This window comes from Puma concolor, chromosome B3, assembly GCF_028749965.1.
Source record: "Puma concolor isolate L17-30 chromosome B3, mPumCon1.1.hap2, whole genome shotgun sequence".
Classification (NCBI taxonomy): Eukaryota; Metazoa; Chordata; class Mammalia; order Carnivora; family Felidae; genus Puma; species Puma concolor.
This window is the reverse complement of record NC_141672.1, coordinates 99,694,304-99,721,426: the sequence shown is the minus strand read 5'-3', so window position 1 is coordinate 99,721,426 and position 27,123 is coordinate 99,694,304.

Sequence of the window (27,123 nt, the reverse complement as noted above, 5' to 3'; positions counted from 1 at the left end):
GGGAATTGCTTCATCTGTAGCTGCACATTCAATGTGTTCATGGGAGGAGGAAATTCAAAAGCCTCCAATGTCACCAACTTATTCCCTGAATCTCAGTTCATTTGAGTCTTTTTAAGATTCATTAAATCCTTATGATTGATTAAATCATGAATGCCTGTGACTTAAATGTTTTTGCCTTTCATTAGCTGATGAGATATTTGGTTAATGCTCCTGATATTCAATATATCTCTTGAGCTGGGGAGCAGTATACACAGGTGAGTTAGGGACCTTTACCTTATGAAGAGAGCTTTCCTGGTCCTCTAGGCATAGCTCATGCTCCCAAATCCCTATCTATCTATCTATCTATCTATCTATCTATCTATCTATCATCTTTCCTACCTACCTATGTTCATAGAGAAATGTCTTAGGCTCCAAAACAATAGGTATGGATGAATCAAATTCCTGTAGTAAGTTTTAATTGACTTATTGGATTATTTATTTGTCATTATTAACTCTGGGAAAAAACATACTTAGAGCCAGTTAGAATTGCTACCCTTCAAGTACAGGCATCTCTGATTTTAAATGGGATGATGGTGTCAGATTTGTAGCACAATGCAGAGGCACCAAGTGAATTCTAATTTTTTACTAGGGGAATTTTTAAGTCAGGGTGTTAGGAAGATAACAAAATAATTTTTTAAAAATTAGTATTATGAAATGAAAATTTAAAAGTTACAACAGGTACAGACGTTCAACAAATTGAAATAGATATATATGAATTCTGTTGTTAATTTTCAATCTCTCTTACCTACAGAACTGTAAATAACTGGAAAGAGTAAAGAAAACTGAAGCAGTAGTTCTGATTTGTTCTGGATTATTCTTCCTCTATGCTGTCAGAATCCCTGTAGGCAATATGGTAGTGTTTTTCTTTCCTAAGTATCTTATGCAAAATGTTAATAGCCTGTGTTACTACTGAATAGGAATTACCATTAAGAACCATAGATGTGACCAACAATAACGTTGGATAGCCAAAAAGATGTTCTATTGATTTCAAAATGAGAAAAAAAATCACAAAATTAAAATCAATATATATTTAATTAAATGTTTTCAAAATATAGCATTTTGTCAGCTAGTCAATGGGAATGCAACACAAGAATCTAAAGTTACATATATATTATCTTCCATAAAGGGTATGGATACATTTTAATATAGTCTATTTACCAAGAGTTGGGGCTATACCACATGAAATTGAGGATATATGAATGGCCAATTAAGCGCATGAAAAGATGGTCAGCATTATTACCATCAGTGAAGAGCAATTTAAAACTATAAGGAGATATTATTTCATACCCACTATGAGGGCTAGAATAAAAAATACAGATTATAACAAGTGTTAGTGAGCCTTGGAGATATCAAAGCTTCCACATATACTGCTGGTAGAATTGTAAGATGGAGCATTCACTTTGGAAAATAGTCTGGCAGTTTCTCCAAAGGCTAAACATAAAGTTACCATATGATCCGGCAATTTTATTCCTAGTTACATAGTCAAGAGAAATGAGAAATTGTGTCTACATAAAAAGTTGCATATAAATGTTCATGAAAGTATCTTTTATAATAGCCCCAAAGTTGAAACAACCCAAGTGTCCATCAATAACGAATGGATAAATAAAATGTAGTATACCCATACAGTGGAATATTATTTGGTAGGTAAAAAGAAATGGAATACTGATACATGCTACAACATGGATGAACCTGGAAAATATTAATGTTAAGTGAACAGAGGACCACATATTTTATGATTCGAATCTAATCTAATCTAATCAAAACTAGGCAAATTTGTAGAGACAGAAAGTTGATTAGTGGTTGTCTAGGGATGGGGGAGAAGTTTTAGAGGTGACTGTCAAACAGTATGAAGATGGGGGAAGAGTTAAGATAGCAGAGTAGTAGGGGGACCCTATGCTTGCAATCATCCCTTGAACATAACTAGATAAACAGCCAAGTCATTCTAAATACCCAATAAATAGATCTGAGGATTGAGAGAACAAATTGTACAACTAGGCAGAGAAACGAGGCCACATTGTGAAAGGTAGGAGGTGCAGAGACATGATTTGGGGGAGAAAAGAATCCCTGATGCTGTGGAGGCAAGGGAGCCCTGATCAGGGAGAGAGGAGTGGGAGAGAGAGAGTGTGTGTGGGAGCAAGCAATGTGCAGAGCATTGCACAAGAAAAATACTTTCCTAAAGAGGGCGCCATTGAGCTGATTTGTTTATTAAAATAGGAGCAGAGGCACCTGCTGAGGGCAGCTACACACCAGCTTTTTGCTACACTTTACACAAATTACAGGCCCTTGTGCATTCATGTGACCGCCCTTCTTGGCACCAGCCACAGCGTATTGAGACCTTCCCCTAGAGGATCAGCACAGGTCCATGCTGCAGTGGATCCCTAAAATTGGGAGTTTTGAAACCCAGCCAGAGCACCCTTGGGTGGGCAGAGCACCCAGACACACACAGAGTGAATGCAGGGACCTGAGGGATGCCTGAGACCCATGAGGGGAGATTATTTGCTCTTCTTTGAGGCCATCCTGAACAGTGGCAGGTGTGAACTCCCCTCTCTGGGAATGGGAGGGCAGGAGGATGCCATTTCCCTCCCCCACCCATCAGCATGGATGGACTTCACTGAGCAGCACAGTGCCCACAGTGGAGGCTTGAGTCACTTACACAAAGCCCCACCCCCTTGCACTCTGCAGGTACTTTTTAACTAGGGCAAGTGTGCCTGAGAGTCAGAGCAGCAGTGGGTCCCTCCCCCAGAAGACTGGCACAAACCCCTGCATGCACCAAGTCTACTGACCATAGAGTGCTGCAAAGCTTCAGCTCTGGGGAAAATAGAATCTAGCTTCTTTTAACAAACAGGTCAAAACACACTTAGTTAAAACTCATCACACAACTGGACAAGGTCTAAAAACTCCTCACAGAAGGCAAGGAGAAACTGCAAAGGTCTAACCTGAGGGAAAGAATAGTCAAAACACAATAGCAAGTACACACAGCACACACCAGGAACACTTCCTGAAGCATCAGGCCCTGGATAGTATATGACCTCTTCTTAATATAGGCATTAGTTCTCAGAAGCAGGAAACATCACAGGCTTTCCTAACACAGAGAAGACAGAGACTAGACAAAATGCTAAGATGGAGGAATTCACCCCAAAGGAAAGAACAAGAACAGGTCACAGCCAAGGATCTAATCAAAACAGATGTAGGTAATATGCCTGAGCCAAGATTCAAAACAACAATCGTAAGGATACTAGCTGGGCTTGAGAAAAGCATTGAAGACACCAGAGAGTCCCATACTGCAGAGATAAAAGACCTAAAAACTAGGCAGGATGAAATTAAAAATGCTATAACTGTGATGCAAAACTGACTGGATATAATGATCACAAGGATGGAAGAAGTAGAGGAATGTATACATGATATAGAAGATAAAATGAGGGAAAAGAATGAAGCTGAAAAGAAAGAAAAATACTGGATCATGAATGTAGACTTAGGGACTCAGTGACTCGATAAAGTGTAATAACATTTGTATCATAGGAGTTCCGTGATATGCCGAGAGAGAAAAAGGAGCAGAAGGTTTATTTGAGCAAATTATAGCTGAAAACTTCCTTAATCTGAGGAAGGAAATAGACATCCAAATCCAGGAGGCACAAAGAACTCCCATAAAAATCAACAAAAGCAGGCCAACACCAAGCCATATCTTAGTAAAATTTGCAAAATACAGAGATAAGGAAAGAGTCCTGAAAGCAGCAATGGAAAAGAAATCCTTAACCTACAAGGGAGACAAAGTTATCAACAGATCTGTCCATGGAAACTTGGCAAGCCAGAGGAGAGCGGCATGATATATTCAACATACTGAGTGGGAAAAATGTGTAGGCAAAGCTGTCATTTAGAACAGAGGGAGAGATAAAGAGTTTCCCAGAGAAACAGAAACTAAAGGAATTTGTGACCACTAAACAAGTCATGAAAGAAATATTAAAGAAGACTCTTTGAGTGGGAAAGAAAGACCAAAAGCAACAAAGACCAGAAAGGAACAGAAAAAATCTCCAGAAGCAATGACTTTAAGGTAATAAAATGGCACAAAATTTATATCTACCAATAATCACTCTGAATGAAAATGGACTAAATGCTCTTATCAAAAGACATAGGGTATCAGAATGGGTAAAAACCAAGACCTATCTATATGCTACTGACAAGAGACTCATTTCAGACCTAAGGACACCTACAGATTGAAAGTGAGGGGATGGAGGACCATTCATGCTAATGGACATCAAAAGAAAGCCAGAGTAGCCATACTTCTATCAGATAAACTAGATTTTAAACCAAAGACTGTAGCAAGAAATGAAGAAGGGCACTACATCATAATAAAGGGTTCTGTACATCAAGAAGATCTAACAATTGTAAATTTTATTCCTCCAACTTGAAAGCACCTAAATATATAATTCAATTAATAAAATCATGAAGAAATATAAATTGATAACACTACAATTATATATATATAATGGAATATTAGTCAGCCACCAAAAAGAATATCTTGACCTTTGCCATGATGTGGATGGAGCTGCAGTGTATTCTGCTAGGTGAAATAAGTCAGTTAGACAAAGACAAATACAGTATGATTTCCCTCATGTGGAATTTAAGAAACAAAAGAGATAAACATAGAGGAAGGGGAAAAAAAAGAGAGGGAGGCAAACCATAAAACACTCTTAAATACAGAGAACAAACTGATGGTTACTGGAGGGGAGGTGGGTGGGGGATGGGCTAAGTAGGTGATGGGTATTAAGGAGGGCACTTGTAATGAGTACTGCATATTGTTATATGTAAGTAATGAATCACTAAATTTTCCTGAAACAATATTACACTATATGTTAACTAGAATAAATAAAAACTTGAACAAATAAAAAGCCAAATACAAAGGCATGGGATTTCTTTTGGGGGTAATAAATATATTCTAAAATTGATTGTGGTGAATGTTACATAACTCTGTGAATATACAAAAGGCTGTTGAATTGTATACTTTAATGTTTAAAAACATTATAGTATAAATGTTTAAAAACATTGTATACTTGTATGTTTAAAAATTTTTTTATGTTTATTTATTTTTGATAGAGAGGGACAGAGCACAAGTGGGGGAGGGGCAGAGATAGAGGGAGACACAGAATCCGAAGCAGGCTCCACGCTCCGAGCTTTCAGCACAGAGCCTGATATGGGGCTCAGACTCGTAAACCGTGAGATCATGATCTGAGCTGAAGTCAGATGCTTAACCAACTGAGCCACCCAGGTGCCCCTGAATTGTATGTTAATTATATCTCACCAAAGCTATAACAAAAAAAGTTGAGGGAAACCTATGGAGAACTGGAATGACTATGTGATTTCTGTCTTCTCTAATGTGATTATCTACTTCTTATGAAATGATATAAATTGAATTCTGAAAGATAAGCAGGAATTAACCAAATGAAGATTGGGTGGAAGAGCATTCTAGGCAGTTGGAACCACCTGTGTAAAGGCTTTCAGGTGCGAACTGCTTTGGTGCTTTTAAGGAAGGGCGAGCAGGTCAGAGCCTGGTGAGCAAGAGAGATGTCATATATTTCAGATTTGATGGGCAGAAAGAGCAAAAATCCCTCAAGAGTTTTAGGTCATATTAAAGACTTTTTAGTTTACAGAAGAAATGGTAATCATTGAAAGTTTGAAAGTGGAATGCTGTCATGATATTTGCAATGAAAAAATATTGTTTTGTTTGATGAGCTGATAATGGTTCAAAGGGCAGCTTAAGTGGCTGTGCAAAGATGAGTATGGAGCAATTGTAGTGGTCCAGACAAGATACAATGATGACTGGTAGTATCTTGGTAATGATAGCAAGACGATTTGAGATTTATTTTGAGGATATATTTTGATTTCACTAAGACTTGATGATACATTAGACACAGGCGATGATGTAGGTATCAAGGGTGAGTCCCAGATTTATGATTTGAAGAGTCAGTACCATTAACTGTGTTGGGGAATAAAGGAGAATAAGCAGATTTGGAATGCTACAAATAGTATTCTCAATGTCTGCCGGTGGATCATTATAAATCTTACTCAGTGGGAAGAATTGCTTCTTTCTTGGAACTCACGATAAAAACAGACCTTCTTGACATTTCATAAATAACACAGATAAACGGTACACTAGCTGCAGATGTTCAGAATGAGTCTATTGAACTACGTCACATACTATATCATATAGACTAAAGTAATTACACTTGGTTATGTTTGTTTTTATGTCTTTTTCTTTTGTTGGGCTGAGCTCCTTGATGACTGTGTCTCTTTCTTACTCATATTTTGAGATCCTAATGCATAGTGTGGATTTTGGTAATAAATACTGACAAACTGAATGAGTGAATGATGAGGGGAGAGGACACATAGCAAAGTGTTAAAACTAACATATTGAGCTGGAAAAAAAGGAGAGAGAGGATAAATTGTGACAATAATGACTCAAAGATGCAGGGAAGAGTTGAAATTAAAAGCACAGACTGAAAGAATGATGAATAAAAGAAGGGATAACTTTTTTTGACAGGGGGAGATAGAAAGTAGGAGTGAAGACTGCTTCAGATGCAAAGATGAGGCAAGGACATGGATGTCATTGGAGCTGAGTAATTATGTAAAGGGAAGGCTAATAGGTTGAATATTAAAGTTGTTCAAGAGGACAATAGGAATTTTAGAGAGAGAATAATTGAGAGAATACAAATTATCAATGAATGGAAGGGTTAATGGGCTTCCCAGGTCTCATAGAATGAAAGGCCCTTTATGATAGATACTACCTGGCTTTCAGGTCTATGTTTCACTTGTTTCAGTTTCCTAAATATTTCATATTCTCTTCTGTTTCAGGCGCTTGTACATGTTATTCCCTCCGTCTGGAATTTCCTTCTTCATCTAGCTTTTTTTTTTTTTTTAAGAGAATTCTTATTTATTCTTCAGGATCCACCTCACATCTCATATTCATTTGGAAATGTGTCTGATTTCCAAGCATAGTTCTATTCCCCTTTGTGAGATCTCACACACCTGACTTTATCTCTATCACAGCACTTATCAAATTCTATTGCATTGTCTGTGTACACATGTTTTCTTTGGAAACTATAAGTTCTTTGATGGCATGACCTCTGCCTTGCCCATCTCTCTGCTCTTGGCACCTTATTTCATACAAGGCATCCAGGAGTACTCACTGAGTGTATGCTCAATGAATGAATTATAGAAATCTTCTCTTTTGAATAGTAAATATTCATAGGACATTTCCAAACTTAGCCAAGATGAGGATTAATTCTGTTCCTTGAGCATCTCCTTAAACTGTCATTTGGGTCCAAGACCCTTATGATATGACCCTATCATTTGGGTACAATCATTATGATAAAAGTGATTTTCATATTTCAGGAGAAAGAGAGGATATAGTAAAGAACAAGAAATTTTCATGTAAAAGAACCAAGAGCTGCATATAGATTGATCTGGTTAAATTATTTCAAGAGGAGAAAAACACACACAAATATACCATCAGGCTTTTCCTACATGCAGAATAATTGGTATGTGGGAGGATACCAGAAAAGAACATTCATCTTCAGAATTTCATGTGCTCTTAAGATTGTGTATGACTTTGAAGGACAAAGTGGTATGATTTTGAACTACACTCTGCTTCATAGAAATAGCTTTGCTGCACAGAAATCCTGTAATGGGATTTTACTAGTGTCTCCAAAAGATTAATAAATGTATTAAAAAATCATGTGTGGCTGTAAGGAAATTGGTAATGTCTAACTGTGGGAGGCAGCATGAATAGCGGAGAGATCTCCCAGCTTAGCTTCTAACTAGATTTGTAATCTTAGACAAAACTCTGAGCCTCAGTTTCACTCTCTACATGTAATAAAGGATTTGGAGTAGTTGTCCTCTAAGAGACCCTATCCAGTAGAAACATTCAGTGACTATTCATTGGCTATTTGATGTGTGTGTGTGTGTGTGTGTGTGTGTGTGTGTGTGCGTGTGTGTCTGCGTGTTTCTGTAAGAGAAAACAATGATCTCTGTAAGGCTCAAAGGGTTAAGTTTTTGTAAAAATAGAGGAATCATAATTTATTAATTCAAAAGTCAGGTATTTAAATTCGCAATAATGTGAACATGAGGCAGTCCTCAGAAGAATATGTACTTACATGAGTTTCTAAACATGAAGAGGAATAAAACTGAATAGAGGGCACTGGGGTTAGACAGATGTGGTTTGAATCTTGGTTCTGCCACTTATTGTAACATTTTGGGAAAATTATTTAGCCTCTTTAAATTAATTCTTCATCTGTAAATAATAGTTTCTGCCTTTGTAGGGACTCAAAAGGATTAAATGTTACATAATGTTTTAAAATATTTAGCACACACAAAAATATTTAGCACAATGTTTAGCCTATTGTAAGTCCTAAATAATAATAATAATAATAATAATAATAATAATAAAATACTTGAAGTTGACTTTGGTCTTACATATGTAAAATGTGGTATTAACTGGTTTGTGTTGCCAAAATTTGGGCCAGGAGGGAGTCTTAGAGGCATATGAAGAAAGAGCAGCTAGGGAGTGAGTACTGATCTTCTCTGAGACTAAAAGAAATTCAAGTTTTTCACTTTTTTAGATGAGGAAATAATCTCTGAGGTTGGTTTTGACATACCCAAAGTTATACAGGTAAACTTCCAGCAAAAATGCAATAGAAAAGAAAACCACAGGAGGATGTTGTATGAGGCCACTAATGTTATGTTTAATGATATCACAATATATATAAGAAGCTTTCTGTATGGCTGAATCATACACCTGAGTAAGAGTGGGTGTGAGCTTTGGACCTGAGCTGATTTCTATATATGCTCAGTGGGGGAATCTTTAGTTCAGGAACAGCAGCTGCTGGACTGTGTTCTGGACTGTGTTATTTTTAGAAGTGGGATCCTGGAAGATCCCACTGACTTGAAACTTTAGGACTGCAGCTACATGAGATAAATATTCTTGACCTAGATGAGCATCAGAATTGCTTGGGAGAAAAAATTTAAATATCCAGATAACTTGGTCTCATTACCAGAACTTCTAATATTTAGATCCAGAGAGGGAGGTGTCTTTATATTTATCTCATATTCCAAATAATTTCACACACACACACAGAGATAGATAGATAATAAAATTTAGATAACAGAAACACTATGCTGCTACAGAAATTTTTTATAATGAGAATTTGCACTTATAATGTATCCCATTGTTGATATTTGGTCTATGAGGGTAAAGTATCCTAAATCTCTACTTATGAAAAATCTCCTCTGGTGATACTGATGCCCATCAGGATTGAGAACTCCTGATATAGGGAATAAGTCTTAGGATTCAGTGATTATTTGTAAGTTCATTGATTATTATAAATTATTTATAATCACTGTATTGTTGGTATTTAAAATTTATTTTCCCCAGTTGGATAAGGGATTTAAACAAAATACAAAGAATATATTCTAATGTCTTAAGGGATTCTTATATGGTGTAAAATTCCCCAACTCAGAGAACAAAATATCCTTTACATTTGATAATTGTCAGTGAGTGACTGGCCAAGGGAAGTGATGTGGCATAAAGAAAGAGCATTAAGCTTGGAGTCTGGTGGCCAGGAGCCCTGGGATCTGGTTCCAACCTTGTTTCTTAACAAGCTTTGTGAACTTTGTAAGTGATTTTACCTCCTATAAATTGAGGGGGACTCAAACTATATTATTTCTAAGAGGCAGTGTGTCTCAATTCCATGGTTTATCTAATAATACATTTGGTAGTTACACTTGAAAACTAAGTTCTCAATTTTGCATTTCAGAATCAACCTCTTGAATACTTGAGAGCAAAAGCAGATGATCACACTGATCCAGGGTGTGGTGTGGTAAGGCAGCACGTCAAGACAATAAGCATGCTAATTGTGTGATTCTCAGGATTGACCATGCTTGTGGGTATCCAGGATAAGTTCGATCAGCTGTGAATCTATGTGTTGGTAATTTTTGGGGGTAATGTCAGAGGGTACTAGAGATAGTGGTAGAGTTGAAAAATAGGTGTGATAGGAAATATGGTGGTAAGAGATGTGTAATGGAGTACAGTTTTTGGTCAGAAAATGGAATAATGGAATCTAATTTCAGAGGTGGAAAAATTCTTTGTGCTGACCAGGAACATCTGGTGTTGGCTGTGGGTTTGGGTTCTGTTGTGGAGGTGAGGTGAAGGTCACTAGTACTGAGGAAGTGAACGAATTGTGTGACCACATCCTATGTAGGTTGTCCATATCCATATTGGGATCTACCGGATTGGTGGTAGTGTTAAGAGTGAGAGGAAAACTAATAAGATGTCAAAATTATTGGTGAAGGTGAGACCAGGATCAGAAGGTTGGTGAATAGCTAGCACAACAGTGTTTATGAGGGGAAAAATAGATGATTTGAGGGACTTTTGCAATGAGTGGAAGAGGAAATTTCTGGAAGTAACAGTTTATTTAAGAGTGATACTTATATCATTTTCTCCCTTGGTGGAAGTGTGGGAGAAATAGCAGCTCCTATTTGAGAGCCCACATTACACTGTGATGCTGTTTTACCTAGAGATTATCATTGTCACCTGCCATGGCAGAAAGAAATGGCACCTAAAACATTCAAATAACTTGGTGACCCTACTTTTAAGACTTTTTTCCCCATCTAATTTCCCCAACATTTGACTTTCTTTGGGGATTAACTATCCTCCCCAGTCCTCAAACTTTTATTGAAGAGTAGTAGATATGTGGTTCTTCAGCCTTAATAGAAGCCGATTTCCTTGAATGGAAAATTTAGCAAATCATTGCAGTAATGCATATTGATTTCTCCTGCTCCAGCAGCCGGATCAATGTGAGGAGTAAATGTCATTATTTTCTGTGCTGTCTACAATCCTGGATGTATTCACAGAGAGGCCAATGGTAAAGGCTCTGAAGTTTTACTTAGAATAGTTGTGAAATAGTCTGTTGCACTTCTGGAAAACTCAGGGAAGAAATTAAGTTATACCTGTTTGTGGCCAAGGCATTGCCAGAGATCAGAAGTCTGGGATTTTTGATTCTGCTCTGGAATCCAGAAACGGTGGCTTTCAGTTCTTGCATCTTCGTGCTATACGACTGTGGAACGAACTCTTGGACCTCAAGATCACGTCGAACTGCTTATCTGTGAATATACAGAATAAATACCTATACTGTTTCTGAAATATAACCATTTATCTTGATTTAGATAGAAGTAAATATAAAAAAACTGCACAGTTTTGTAGCAAATAATGTACTATAAAAACAAAAAAAAATTTTAGAACTTAGTTTAATGTCATTATTTTACAACTGAGTAAACAGAGTCCAGAGAAGTAAAGAGATTTTCCCTAAGTTACCATCCAGTTAGAGGAGTATTGAGCTTAGGACCCTGGTATACCACTCTTCTTTGGTTGCTTAATGATGCTTAGTGTGAGAATATGTATGTATGTGGAAATAGTGTGTAGTTTGAAGACCAAACAGTACTTTGTCCCATGTTGGTATTTGAACTGTTTTGAATTTTAGATAATATTTAAAGAAAAATAAAAAATGTTCAAAAGACACTGAATTTTTCTGGGAAGGCTTCAAGCCAATTTTGGTAAGACTCTGAGAGTGGTCTTGGTATGTGCAGAGAATGGGGTTGGTGTGGGGTCCAGGACAAGTTGAGTGTTGGTAAGTTAACCAGGAGAACCTGGTCTGGGAGGCAAAACAAATATAGCCATTTAAGGCCCAGGAAATGTTTGAAGATGACACCTAGATAAATGCTAAATTGATGGAATGGATCCACTCTGTTGAAGGAAATAGGGTTGGGGCTTCCAGGCAAAGTGTCTTGGTTTTCCTTGACATGATGATGGTGTAATGTTACAAAATTTCCAAATAGTCTTTAAAACTATCAGATGGTGCCTGCCTCCTTGCTTGCTTGCTTTTTTTCCTTCCTTCCTTCCTTCCTTCCTTCCTTCCTTCCTTCCTTCCTTCCTTCCTTCCTTTCTTCCTTCTTTCCTTCCTTTTTTTTCCTTTACAGGAAATTTCTGGGGAGTTTTGGGAGATAGTAGTAGAGTGGTTAGAGTTAAATTTCTTAGTGTTTTCAAACAGTATCATTGAGATGCTATTTATTTTGCCTAGAGATCCAGAAGAAAGGTGTCTGTCCAATTTCTTTTTCTCAGAGAAAAGGTTATTGTCCATAACTATATACATTTTAACATATTGGAGATATTTATTTACAGTGGGGAAATAATTTTTTAAGGATATTTTGTTTCTTAGTGCCAAAGTTAGTTGAAAAAGAGAAAAATTCATTTGATCAGGAGAACATATTGGTCATACACTGTGGAACAAATAAGCCTATTTTGACTGATTTTTTTTCTTGGTGAGTCGACTGATTTTTGGGCAAAATTGAATGGCTACTTTAGCATGATTCACTCACAGCCATAGGATAGCTTTCTCAACACAAACTGAATTACAGTAAATTCTTTTTTTTTAATTTAGCAACTATTAAATTTTTTAAAAGTTATTTATTTAAAGAGAGAGAGAGAGAGGGAGAGAGAGAGAATTCCAAGCTGGCTCCATCCACACTTTCAACATGGAGCCAGATGTGGGGCTTGAATTCATGAACCGTGAGTTCATGACCTGAGCCAAAGTCAAGAGTCAGACGCTTAACCAACTGAGCCACCTAGGCATCCCAATAAATTCTTACTTTATTTGGAATTGTTAAAGTATAGCATATTCTGAGAGTTATCACTGACATTATATACAGATAAGCTCTTTTGGAAGAAAAATCAGACATTGAAATTAATCCAACACAAATCCCATGTTGCAAGTAACATAACTTTTATAGGTTCAAGTACTGAGCCAATCAATTGAAGTTCTTAGAAGCATTCACCAGAAGCTGGCTATGGCTGACTAAGCAGAAAAGGAGTTTGTTGTCAAGGTGAATAAGTCAGACAGAGAAAGACAAATACCATATGATTTCACTTACACGAGGAATCTATAAGACAAAATAAATGAACAAACAAACAAACAAACAGCAGGATCAGACCTATAAATACAGAGAATAAACTGATGGTTGCCAGAGGGGAAGAAGGAGGGGGATTGGCAAGATGGGTGAAGGGGAGTGGGAGATATAGAACAAATAAGTCATGGGAATAAGAGTTTCAGAGGGAATGTAGTCAATGGTATTGTGATAGTGTTGCATGGTAGCTACACTTGTGGTGAGCATCGCATAACATATAGAATTGTTGAATCACTATGTTGTACACTTGAAACTACTGTAACATTGTGTGTCAACTATACTTAAATTCAAAAAAAAAAAAAGAAAAAAATGTGTTAAGAGGTTATTGGGAAGCTCGTACAATAATTGGCCTCACTGAGGTTAACTTCTCAGGAACCATGTCCAAAACCATACCTCAGTAGCACCACTGACGTTCTTCCCAGCTCCAATGACACGCATGTACTAGTAACTTGGCCTTGCAATTGTTCCCAACCCCAAATCTGGGCACCTTTTCTGTCTCTGCAGAAACAAAATATGAATCACTTCTGAATCTTAGCCTCACATGGAGTCCAGAGCATGTGTCCTTGTGTTATCTTCTAAGGGGTATGGGGTAGTGATTTTTCTAGGTTCTACCTTGATACGAGATATAACTTAGAAACATAGCAAGGTGTTCAAAATGTGCTAGGTCTCTAGAAGGCATTAAAAATACCTACTACCCTGTGTATTTTTTGGGAGACAATGTAACTTCATTAGGCCTCAGTTTTTCCATCTGTAGAATGGAGTTAGTTATTGTTCTTCATTTCCTTTCAAAAATCCGGTATATAAGCAAATAATGTCCAAATAAATATCCAGGTACTTTTTTGTACTTCTGGGAATTCATGATTAGCCATGACAGGTTTGACTTTCATATTGCCTCCCAAGATTTCTGGAAGGTAATAATGACATTGCTGTGGAAATTTATAAACTTATCTGGTGCTCTATTTATGACTACATTTCCCACTATAAAGGTCTGCCCTACCAGAACAAAGAATAGGTAGGTCATTGCAAAATGGGTTGTCTTCCTCAATTGAGGGTTCCGTAGATATACGTCCTACTTCTTGAGTATTGGGAAATGAAAGTTATGGCTCAGCACATTACAGAGCTATTTACAATAGCTTCTCCCACAGTGACTTACTATAATTTTGGTCCTCAGTGTGGGGAAATGTAATCAGCAAGCCTTCCACTGTTTCATAACTTGATTGAGCATTTATTAATTTGCTAGAAACTGTGCTAAGTGCTTCCCATATATTATCTTATTCAATTCTTACTATAATTCTGTGGTGCATACATCTTATCATCCCTGTCTTACAGATCAGGAAACTGAGTCTCAGAGAAAGAGGTTATTATTGCAAAGCCACAGGGATGTAAATGACAGATCCAGGGCTTGACTTGAAGTCTATATGATGCTATAATTAAGTGCTCTTAACTACTCTTTACAGTGTACTGTGAAGCCGTTAGAACTCTGTTCACAAAAAGGTCTGGTCAACCCTGAAGTGTAGAGCATCACCGAAGCCCTCCAAATGATGTTTGGTTCAAGTGAAATCATAACTCCAGTCTGTCTAGCATCTGTAATTTTATTCTAAAGGTCATCTTTACTTCTCATTTGACCTTTCCATGTGACTTGATTCAGACTTAGATGTGTTCTCCTTTCCCCAAACTTTTTTGTTTGTTTTTAAAAATTTTTTTAGTTTGTTTTTCTAATCCAGTTTGGTTCTTGTCTTGGATAAAGATATATTTTTCTCACACTTTATTAATTCCTGACTATGAATATCTTGGGACTTCTCTTCTGGGTCCTCCTCAGGGTTGGTGCCAATATATGATGATTCCTAGACCCTTAAAAACTGGGCAAGTGAATGCAGAACCTTTTTCAGTCATGAGAAACGCTGTCTACTCATCAGTTTCAATGACACCATCCTGTCCCTTTCTTTCACCTCTATTTCTGCATTCCCCAAAGCACAATTGATACCCTTTGATTCTATTTTTTTCTATTCTATCATCTTTGGAGAGAAATTTTATGCATCCAAAAGCTTCAATGATCTCCAATGCTAAGGACTTCCTTTTTTCAACGTTTATTTTTTATTTATTTTTGCGACAGAGAGAGACAGAGCATGAACGGGGGAGGGGCAGAGAGAGAGGGAGACGCAGAATCGGAAACAGGCTCCAGGCTCTGAGCCATCAGCCCAGAGCCTGACGCAGGGCTCGAACTCCCGGACCGCGAGATCATGACCTGGCTGAAGTCGGACGCTTAACCGACTGCGCCACCCAGCCGCCCCAAGGACTTCCAAACCAAGACTTTTGACTCCAACCTCTTTCTCAACCTCTATTTATATATCTCTAGTTGCTATTGGATATCTGTCTGAAGACAGCTGTCACTCACAGCATGACTAAAATAAAACACTTAATCTTTTCTTTATTTTCTGCCTCATTCCTCCCTTTAAATTTATTCCCAACTACTTTTATCCAATATTAGAACCACTATTGTACCTTTTGGTATCCCAGAAACAGATATTTTGAATTTGGATAGTTCAGTATTTTTCATAGAAGGATCATAAACTCTTATCTAATAAGATCTAATCCCATCCCCTTCTCTGAACTTCAGTAAACCAGGGGTTCACAATAAAAAGTGAAGTTTATCTCAAAACAAATGAATATCATTGGGGAAAAAAGAGAGTAAAACCAAGAAGCAGACTCTTCATTATAGAGAACAAACTGATGGTTGGTTACCACAGGGGAGGTGAATGGTGGGGGGATGGGTTAAGTAGGTGTTGGAGATTAAGGAGTACACTTGTGATGAGCACTGGGTGTTGTATGGAAGTGCTGAATCACTAAATTCTCCACCTGAAACTAATATTACACTTCATGTTAACCAACTGGAACTTAAATAAAAACTTGGAAGAAAAAAAAAGTGGAGTTTGTCTTGGACACTGAGAAGTAGGTAAAATCAGAAGGATCAAACCAAAGAAACACATTAGAGTGGAAAAAAACATAACTGGAAAGTTAGAAGATTGTTATTTTTTAAAATGTGCTGCTGATATGAGTTCTTTGAATGGCCAGTGGATTTTGTTCACCCTTATTATCTCATGTGATTAAAGAAGCAACCTCTTCTGTTTCCCTGATTCCATTTCTCTCATTCTAACACATCTTTCATTTTTTTTAAGTTTATTTATTTATTTTGAGACAGAGAGAGCAAGTGAGCAGGGGAGGGGCAGAGAGAGAGGGAGATAGAGAGTCCCAAGCAGGTTCTGTGATGTCAGTGTAGAGCCTGATGCAGGGCTCAAGCCCACGACCTGTGAGATCATGACCTGAGCTGAAACCAAGAGTCAGACGCTTAACCGACTGAGCCACCCACACACCCCTCTGACACATCTTTCATCCCAACAGTAAATAGGATATATTTTTGGGGGGAGGATGGCAATGGGGGTATATCAACCTGTAAGCTATAAAAGCTACTGTATTGACTGTTAAGTTTTAAATGGATTTGTCATCTACCTTGGCAGATTCAAAAGCATATTTTATGACTTGCTTTAAAATAAAGTTCAATTTAAGTCTTCCGTTATATCCCAAGAGACTTGTCTTTTTGAATTATTTAGGTCTTGCTAACAACCCCATGACATATTATCCCTTAGCTGTGATGGATTGAGATAGGATAGATCTGCTTTTAGTGCCAAAGAATCCTCAAGACACCACTTCAAATCTAGTTCACAAATTATTGTCTCCTCTTTGAGTCCATCACATTATTAATTACAGTCAGGAATAATTTAAGTGTCTATTCTGAAATCATGAGTTGTTTCCTTAGTGTTGAGAAGTTATGACACGTTATCAAATAATGACATCATGTGATATAGGGATATAATGCCCAAGATAATAGAAATATTTGGGGACACATTTGCGATGTTTAGACCTGGCTAAATCTCTTAAGATTCCAGCAAAGTGTGGAAAAGGAGGTCTTTTGTCATCATTTTAAGTAAAAACTACTGCGGGGTGCCAAAAATTTATGTGTAACATAAATGTCTCCTGATCTTCTCATGTGATGACAAAATGGGCTCAGATTTATATTTATATTATATATGCATAATATATATTATATAATGTCTAATATAACTAATAATTATAATTATGTATAATTATTTATATTAATTTATATTAATATTTATATTAATTCTGCATTTATATTAATTATTAAATCAAAATGACTTTTGAAACTCCTGACATTAACTTAACCCCATGAAGTATTCCCCCAGACATATTTGTGAATCCTTAAAGTGTGTCCTGCAAGTGCGTAAAGACTAGTTCATCAAATGCAGTGACTACCATTATTTTTTTTTTAGTTTTTTCTTTTTATTGTGGTAAAAACCACATAACATAAAATTCAACATCATAACCATATCTTTTCATCATAATCATTTTTAGGTATAAAGTTCAGTAATGTTACGCATAGTCACAAAAGTGTTCCAATCTTCACCAGCACTTGTTACTTTTGCATTGCTTTCCTCTTTCTCTTTCTTTCTTTCTTTCTTTCTTTCTTTCTTTCTTTCTTTCTTTCTTTCTTTCTTCTCTCTCTTTCTTTTTTCTTTCTTAATGTTAACTTATTTTTTGAGAAAGAGAGAGAGAGAGAGAGAGAGAGAGAAAGGGGCAGAGAGAAAGGAAGACACAGCAGGCTCCAGGCCCTGAGATGTCAGTACATCGTCCGATGTGGGGCTCAAACTCATGAACCACAAGATCATGACCTGAGCCAAAGTTGGCGCTCAACCTACTGAATCTCCTAGTAGCCGCCTTTTCCTTCCTCCCTCCCTCCCTCCCTTCCTCCCTCCCTCCCTCCCTCCCTCCCTTCCTTCCTTCCTTCCTCCCTCCCTCCCTCCCTCCCTCCCTCCCTCCCTTCCTTCCTTCCTTCCTTCCTTCCTTCCTTCCTTCCTTCCTTCCTTCCTTCCTTCCCTCTTTCTTTCTTTTGATAATAGCTATCCTGACATGACAGGTGTGAGATGATATCTCACTCACTGGGGTTTTGATTTGCATTTCTCTAATGATTTGTGATGTTGAACATCTTTCATACTCTCTTTGGCTATTTGTATATTATCTTTGAAGAAATATCTAAGCCCTTTGCCTATTTTTATTATTTGATTTTTTGTTGTTGAATTTTAAGAATTCTTCATATATTCTAAATATTAGCCCTTTATCAAATATATGATCTACAAGTATTTTCTCTCACTTCCTGTTTACTTTTCACTCTGTTGATATGTCCTTTGGTACACAAAGTTTTAAAGTTTGATATAGTCACATTTGAGTATTGTTGCTTTTGTTGCCTATGCTTCTGGTGTCATGTACAAGAAATCATTCCCAAGTCCACTGTCATGGAAATTTTTGTATGTTTTCTTCTAGAAGTTTTACAGTTTCAGGTCTTGCATTTTAGGTCTTCAAACCATTTGAATTAACTTTGGTATTGGTGTAAGATAAGCTTCCAGTTTCATTTTTTTGATATGTGGATATCCAGTTTTCCCAATGCCATCTGGCGAAAGACTGTCCTTTCTCTATTTTATGGTCTTGCTATCCTCATCACACATCATTTGACCATATATACAAGGGTTTATTTTGGGGTTTTCTATTCTGTTTCACTGGCTTATTTGTTGGTCTTATGGCACTATCATATTCTTTTGATTACTGTACCTTTGTAATATATTTTGAAATTGGGAAGTGTGAACCTCTGACTTTGTTCTTTTTAAAAACTGTTTTGATCTTTTTAAAACTGAAATTCTGTATGAATTTAATTTTTTTATTTCTGCAAAAAAATGCCATAGGATTTTGACATGGATTGCACTGAATCTGTAGCCTGCTTTGGGTAGTATGGACATCTTAACAATATTATGCCCCCTATCCATGAACTTAGGATATCTTTCTATTTATTCATGCCTTCTTTAATTTTTTCAACAATGTTTTATAGTGGTCTGTCTTTTGTTTCCTTGGTTAGGTTATTCCAAAGTATTTTGTTTTAATTTTTTATGTCTTATAATTGGAATTGTTTTGACCACTAGTATTTACTCCAATGCTCTCTACTGACCACAAATACGAAGCTGCTGGAGGAAGATTTGCCACTCTATGCTGCAAATGCCCATTGAGGACATGCCATTGTCCATTCCAAAGGTGTTGTTTACTTATGTCCCTCAAAATACCAGTGATAAGGGCACTAGAATGCTGCCAGATTCTCTGCAGAAGTAAAGTGAATAATTACCTCCCCAGACTATTCCCTAAACCTCCAGACTGTTCTGTTTATGCCTCATCTCTCAAAGTCCATTTAATTTGTTCATCCACCTTTGACCACAGTCTTATGGAGACTTGCATCAGTTTTAGGACTTCACCCTTTGAGCATAACCTCAAATCTAATATATGGGCTTCAATCCGGTTAGTCAGAAATTACCATCTGTAACTATCTCTATTCATATATATATATCATCTCTCTCTCATCTGTGAAGTTTCAGTCTAACCTGAATGGACAAGGTGATATTGAGTGATAGAGAAGGAACCCAAGAAAGCTGGAAAAACCTATATACTCCAGAGAAATCCTTGAATCAATTCAACATATCCTCAGAGATAGCTTAAGCTTCTTGCCCCTGGATAATTTCCAATGCCTAGTGTTAGGGATGTTTCTTTGCAGATTTCAATAATTTCTTGGGCAATAAGAGAGTCTGGTATAGGTTGAAATGATCATGCAAGTGTCCTGAGTGGCTTCCTTTTCTGGAAAGATGAAATCCTACAAGGACGATGGCCCAAGGAAGTCCTCATTGGGAAAAATATGGCCACTACATTGAAAGAAGATATAGGATCAAAAGGATTAAGATTCCCTCTTCTCTCATGTCCTAGGCTTTCCTAGTATTCACCACGTGGATAGGTGGTTTGCTGGGAAAATGTGTAGACTGGAACCAAGGGATGCTGGTCTCTAGACATGTTGCCTGAGTAGGCAATAGGAAGCCCAGCAGGGTGGGAAAGTGTGTGTCTGAAGTTAATGCAGGGAGAGAGGACTTGATTTTGCTGACTTATACCACTCCATAGTCCTTCCTCATATGACACACACACATGACACACACATTAAGGGAATAATTCAGATTTTTTTTTGGTGTGGATGAATATGTGTAATTTTATTGACAAATGTCAAGATATGCATCTTTGCCCTTTATGTAGGTGTAAGACTACATTTTTTAGTTTGGCTCTGGTTTATAATGTATCTAACTATGATTTGGATGTCTAGATGAGAAATGTCTGAAACATACATTTTTTTTTCTCCCAGAAAAGCTTATCAAGACTAGTTCCACAGAATTGAATTGAGAAAGAAGGGTAATACATTAATTTCAGCAGAAAATTGACTCAGCTGAAAAAGCATGATATATTGACATCTTAGGTCATAAACATGATGGGTATTGGGAAGAGAGATTTAATTCTTCCTAAATTAAAAAAAAAGTCATTGTGGATATTGGTTTGGTACATGTGATTCATTTCCCCTATCATACCTCAAGCACAATTGATTTTGGGGAAAAGGTGAAGCAACTATGAATATACAAGTATTTACTTTCTGGAAATAAAGTCACCAAACTTTATTGCCATTCAGAGGCAAAGATTGTTCAGACATCCTAGCAGTGAACCAATAGAAAATAAATGATTTCTCATGAAAAATGCATTCTGAGAGGGTGTTTGGCCTGCTCTCCTTATACACCATGGATTGGGTGTACCTCAATTATTCTGGATGATTTCACTAGCAGTGGTTACAGCACCCAACTACATCATTTGAGGGGCAGAGCAGCCAAAGACTCAGTTTAAGATTAAGAGACTTGGAAAGTTCAAAGTCAGCATCATGCTCCAGCTTTAGACATGGCAGTTCACTGTTGTGAAGGAACTTAATTCAAGGAAAATTTGTTGAGTTCCTAATGTATGCTACATACTATGACAGGCACTGGGGAAATGAAAATGAATGAGGCATTATTCTTGCCCTTGAGAAATGTCAAGTGCTGGTAGAGGAGACAAATACACAAAGTAATGATAACAATAACAGTGTTAATTATGATGATGGCTAATTCTTATATAATGCATACCACATGCCCAGTACCATTTAAAGAAATTTATATATGTTACCCAATTAAATCAATAAACTAAAATTAAGTGAGATAAGTGAGACATATATAATAATAGGGAAACATATAAAGTACTGTGGGAACAGAAGTGAAGGATCAATGAATTCTATGAGGATCAAAAGATGAAAGAAAGCTATAGAGAGGAGATAATATTTGAGCTCAGCCTTGATGAGTTAATGGGAGTTCACCTAGTTGATAGAAGGTAGAGTGGAAGTGAGGGTTTTCTAAACAGAATAAAGAGCTTAAACAAAGTCATGAAAGTATGGTGGGTTCAGGACACAGTGTAAATGACCTCCACTATTTTAAATGACTGTCAGGAAACTTAGAGGAAAGTACTATGAGTGGCTTATGACAGTAGGACTAGGAATGGGTTGGGAGAATAAGGGAGGGAAGAATGTATTTAATCCCACAACTCAGTAATATAATGAACTGGGTAAATTCTGGGATTCTGAACAACATATCAGAAAGTTAGTTCTCCTTCTCCAACATTAGCCATGGAATAAATAGGTTTTTGTCAGAGAGGGGCTCCCATTTTAATGCTTCTTTTCTCCTTCCCTCAATCAATGGGTGATATTTACTCTTTGCAAGAATCAAGTTCTCTTGTAAATCTATTTCCAGAGTTTTACATGCCTGCTTTCTTCAGGTGGATATAGGCAGAAAGACCAAGGTCTTAGAACAGTCTCCCATTTGCATTATATTTGCCTGTCTGAATCAGACCACAGAATCCTAATATATGAAGCCCATAATTCTTTCTAACAATAATAGATCATTGGACAGAATATCAAATGGTAGGACTTTCCTCTGTGACATTAGCTTCAAACAGTATGTGTCATAGCCTCAGTTTCTCTTAACTGACTTGCAGATGGTTATCCTAACTTATTTGTAGTTCCAGACATTACTATCTCTTGGGGATAATGAGTTATTCAAATTTTCAGACCTGTAAAAAGCACTTTAAGTAATATGTCTTTAAAGAAAAAATGTTTTTGGTAATTTAGGTGAAATTTTTTAAATCCTATATTCCAATTCTGATGAAAAGCATCAAGAAGATCTGAATAATTGGGAAAACAGAATATTCCTCATTGAATGTCTTAACATTGTAAATTTGTCATTTTCCACAAATAAGTGTAAAACTAAATTCAAATGTATCTTAAAATTTTAGCAGAACTTTGGAGAACACAGTACACAGAACATTTACTTTTGAAACTTGTATACCAGTGATCTTGTACACAGACAATCCTAAAAATTCCACCAAAAAACTGTTAGACCTAATAAATAAATTCAGTAAAGTTTAAGGGTGCAAAAGTAAACAAACAACAAGCAGTTGAAGTTCTGTACACTAACAATGAAATCTCTGAAAGAGAAATAAAGAAAACAATCCCATTTATAAAGGCATCCAAACAATATAATTCAGCTAGGGAGATGAAAGATTTATACACCAAAAACTATAAGACACTGTTGAAATAAATTTGGTTCATGTAGAAGTAAAGAAACAAAACAAGCAAACAAAGAAAAAAGCGGTAAACAAACAAACAAACAAACAAAACCCCGGACTCTTAAATATAGAGAACAACGTTGAACAACAGTGGTGAGAGTAGACATTCCTGTCGTGTTCCTGACCTTAGGGGAAAAGCTCTCAGTTTTTCCCCATTGAGGATATTAGCTGTGGGTCTTTTGTATATGGCCTTTATAATGTTGAGGTAGGTCCCTTCTATCCCTACTTTCTTGACAGCTGTTATCAAGAAAGGATGCTTTTATTTTGTCAGATGCCTCTTCTGCATCGATTGAGAGGATCATGTGGTTCTTATCCTTTCTTTTATTAATGTGATGTATCACGTTGATTGATTTGTGAATATTGAACCACCTCTGCAGCCCAGGAATAAATCCCAATTGATCATATCAAATAATTCTTTTAATGTATTTTTGGATTTGATTTGCTAGTATCTTGTTGAGAAGTTTTACATCCATGTTTATCAGGGAAATTGGTCTGTAATTCTCCTTTTTAGTGGGGTCTTTGTCTGGTTTTAGAATCAAGGTAATACTAGCCTTATAGAATGGGTTTGGAAGTTTTCCTTCCATTTATATTTTTTGAAACAGCTTAACAAGAAAGAGTATTAACTCTTCTTTAGATGTTTGGTAGGATTTCCTTGGGAAACCATCTGACCCTGGACTCTTGTTGGAAGATTTTTGATTACTGATTCAATTTCTTTCCTGGTTATGGGTTTGTACAAATTTTCTATTTCTTCCTTTTTCAGTTTTTCTAGTTTATATGTTTTGAGTAATTTATCCATTTATTCCAGATTGCCCAATTTGTTGCCATATAGTTGCTCATAATACTGTCTTTTTATTGTTTTTGATCAATTTGGCTAGGGGTTTATCAATTTTGTTAATTATTTCAAAGAATCAGCTCCTAGTTTCTTTAATCTGTTCTTCCGGTTTGTTTTGTTTTGTTTTGTTTTGTTTTGTTTTGTTTTTTTTGTTTTTAGTTTCAACAGCATTGATTTCTGCTCTAATCTTATTATTTCTCTTCTTCTGCTGGTTTTGGGCTTTATTTTCTGTTCTTTTTCCAGCTCCTTTAGGTATAAGCTTAGGTTGTGTATTTGAGACATTTTTCCTTCTTTAGGAAGGCTTGGGTTGTTATATACTTCCCTCTTACAACTGCTTTTGCTGCATCTCAAAGGTTTTGGACTGTCATGTTTTCATTTTCACTGGGTCCCATGTATTTTTTAATTTCCTCTTTAATTTCTTGGTTAACCCATTCATTCTTTAATAGGATGTTCTTTCACCTCCAAGTATTTGTGTTTTCAATTTTTTTCTTGTGGTTGATTTTGAGTTTCATAGTGTTGTCTGAGAATATGGATAGTATGATCTAGATCTTTTTTTACTTATTGAGGGCTGATTTGTGACCCACTGTGTGATCTATTCTAGGTAATGTTCCATGTGCACTTGAGAAGAATGTGTATTATACTGCTTTAGGATTAAATGTTCTGAATATATCTGTTAAGTTTATCTGGTCCAGTGGGTCATTCAAAGCCATTGTGTCCTTGTTGATTTTCTGATTAGAAGATCTGTCCATTGCTTTAAGTGGGGTGTTAAAGTCCCCTACTATTCTTGTATTATTATCAACGAGTTTCTTTATGTTTGTGATTAATTGATTTATATATTTGAGCACGTTTGAGTTGGGGGCATAAATATTTACAATTGTTAGATCTTCTTGGTGGATAGACCCCTTAATTATGATATAAAGCCCTTCTTCATCTCTTGTTGCACTCTCACCACTGTTGTTCAACATAGTCCTAGAATTCTTAGTCTCAGCAATCAGACAACAAGAAGAAATAAAAGGCATACAAATTGGCAAGGAAGAAGCCAAACTTTCTCTCTTTGCAGATAACGTGATACTCTACGTGGAAAACCCCAAAGACTCCACCCCAAAACTGCTGGAATTGATACATGAATTAGCCAAGTGGTAGGGTATAAAATCAATGTACAGAAATCTATTGCATTTCTATACACCAATAACAAAAAAATGGAGAGATCAAGGAATTTATCCCATTTACAATTACACCAAAACCCATAAGATACATTGTAATAAACTTAACCAATGAAGTAAAAGATCTGTACCCTGAAAACCGTAGAAAGCCCATGAAAGAAATTTAAGAAGAAACAAAGAGATGGAAAAACATTCCATGTTCATTGATTGGAAGAACAAATATTGTTAAAATGTTGATGCTACCCACAATGATCTATACATTCAATACAATCCCTATCAAAATAACACCAGCATTCTTCACAGAGCTATAAGAAACAATTCTAAAATTTGTATGGAACAAAAAAAGACCAATAATACCCAAAGTAATGTTGAAAAAGAAAACAAAAGCTGGAGGCATCACAATTATGGACTTTAAGCTCTACTACAAAGCTATAATCATCAACACAGTATGGTACTGGGACAAAAACAGACACATAGGTCAATGGAACAGATTAGAGAACCCAGAAATGGACCCACAGATGTTAGGCCAACTCACTTACTTCTTAATGATTGAAGATATTTGCAAATAACATATTGAATAAAGTGTTAGTATCCAAATCTATAAAGAATTTATCAAACTCAACACCCAAAAAACAAATAATCCAGTGAAACAATGGGCAAAAGACATGAACAGACACTTTTCCAAAGAAGACATCCAGATGGATAACAGACACATGAAAAGAAAGATACTCAACATCACTTATAGTCAGGGAAACACAAATCAAAGCCACAATGAGACACTACCTCACATCTGTCAAAATGGATTAAATGAACAACTTAGGGAACAACAGGTGTTGGCGAGGATGCAGTGGTGGTGGGAGTTCAAACTGGTGCAGACACTCTGGAGAACAGTGTGAAATTTCCTCAAAAAATTAATAATCAGCTACCCTATAACCCAGAAATTGCACTACTAGGTATTTATCCAAAGGATACAAAAATGCTGACTCAAGAGACACATTCTCCCCAATGTTTTTAGCAGTGCTGTCAATAATAGGCAAATAATGGAAGAGCCCAAATGTGCATTGACTGATGAATGGATAAAGAATATGTGTACATATATACAATGGAATATTGGTGATTGAAAAGAATGAAAGCTTGCCATTTTTAACAATGTGGATGAACTAGAATATATTATGTTAAGCAAAATAAGTCAGAGAAAGTCAAATATGTGATTTTACTCGTATGTGGAATTTAAGAGACGAAACAGATGAACATAGGGGAAGGGAAGGACAAATAAGATAAAAACAGGGAGACAAACCATAAGAGACCCTAAATACAGAGAACAAACTGAGGGTTGCTGGTGGGTAGGTGGGTTGGGGGATGGGCTAAAGGGGTGATGAGCATAAGGAGGGCACTTGTTGGGATGAGCACAAGGTGTTATATGTAAGTGATGAATCATTAAATTCTACTCCTGAAACCATTATTCCACTATATGTTAACTAACTTGGATTTAAATAAAAATAAAAATAAAATAAATATAGAGAACAAGCTGGTAGTTGGCAAAGGGGAGATAGATATGGGGATGGGTGAAATAGGTGAAAGAGATAAAGAAGACACTTATTGTGATGAACACTGACTAATGTATGGAACTGTTGAAATATTATATTGTACTTCTGAAACCAATACAGCACTATGCACTGTATGTTAATTATATTTGAAAGAAAAAAGAAACCGCTAGAAAAAGTAAAAACAGAAATGCCATATGATCCAATTATTTCACTATTGGATGTTTATCCAAGGAAAATGAAGACACTGATTTGAAAAGATACACCCACTCTTATGTTTATTGCATCATTATTTACAATACTGAAGATGTGGAAGCACCCTAAGTGCCCATTGATAGACGAATGGATAACAAAGATGTGGTGTATATATAGTGGAATATTACTTGGCCATAAAAAAGAATGATATCTTGTCATCAACATGGGTGAGTATAGAGGGTATTATGCTAAATGAAATAGTTAGATAAAGACAAATGCCATATGATTTCACCTATATATAGAATCTAAAAAACAAAACAAATGAGCAAATAAAACAAACTTCTCTGTTACATACAGAGAAGTAACTGGTGATTGCCAGCAGGGAGGTGGGTGGGGTAGATGGTGAAATAGATGAAGGGTATTAAGAGGTACAGACTTCCACTTATAAAATAAGAGAGCTATGGAGATGAAAAGTATAGCATTGGCAATATACTAAATAAGATGGTAGGTAATAATGTGGTATCATGACAAATGGTGACTATTTTTATCCTGGTAAGCAATGAGCAATGTATACAATTGTCAAATTACTATGCTGTATACCTGAGATTAGAATAACATTTTATGTCAAATATACTTCAATAACAAATAAAAATATCCTCTTTGTAGTGTTGTTTTCGTCAGTGGGAACTGAGGGTACCTGAGGTCTTCATTAATGGGG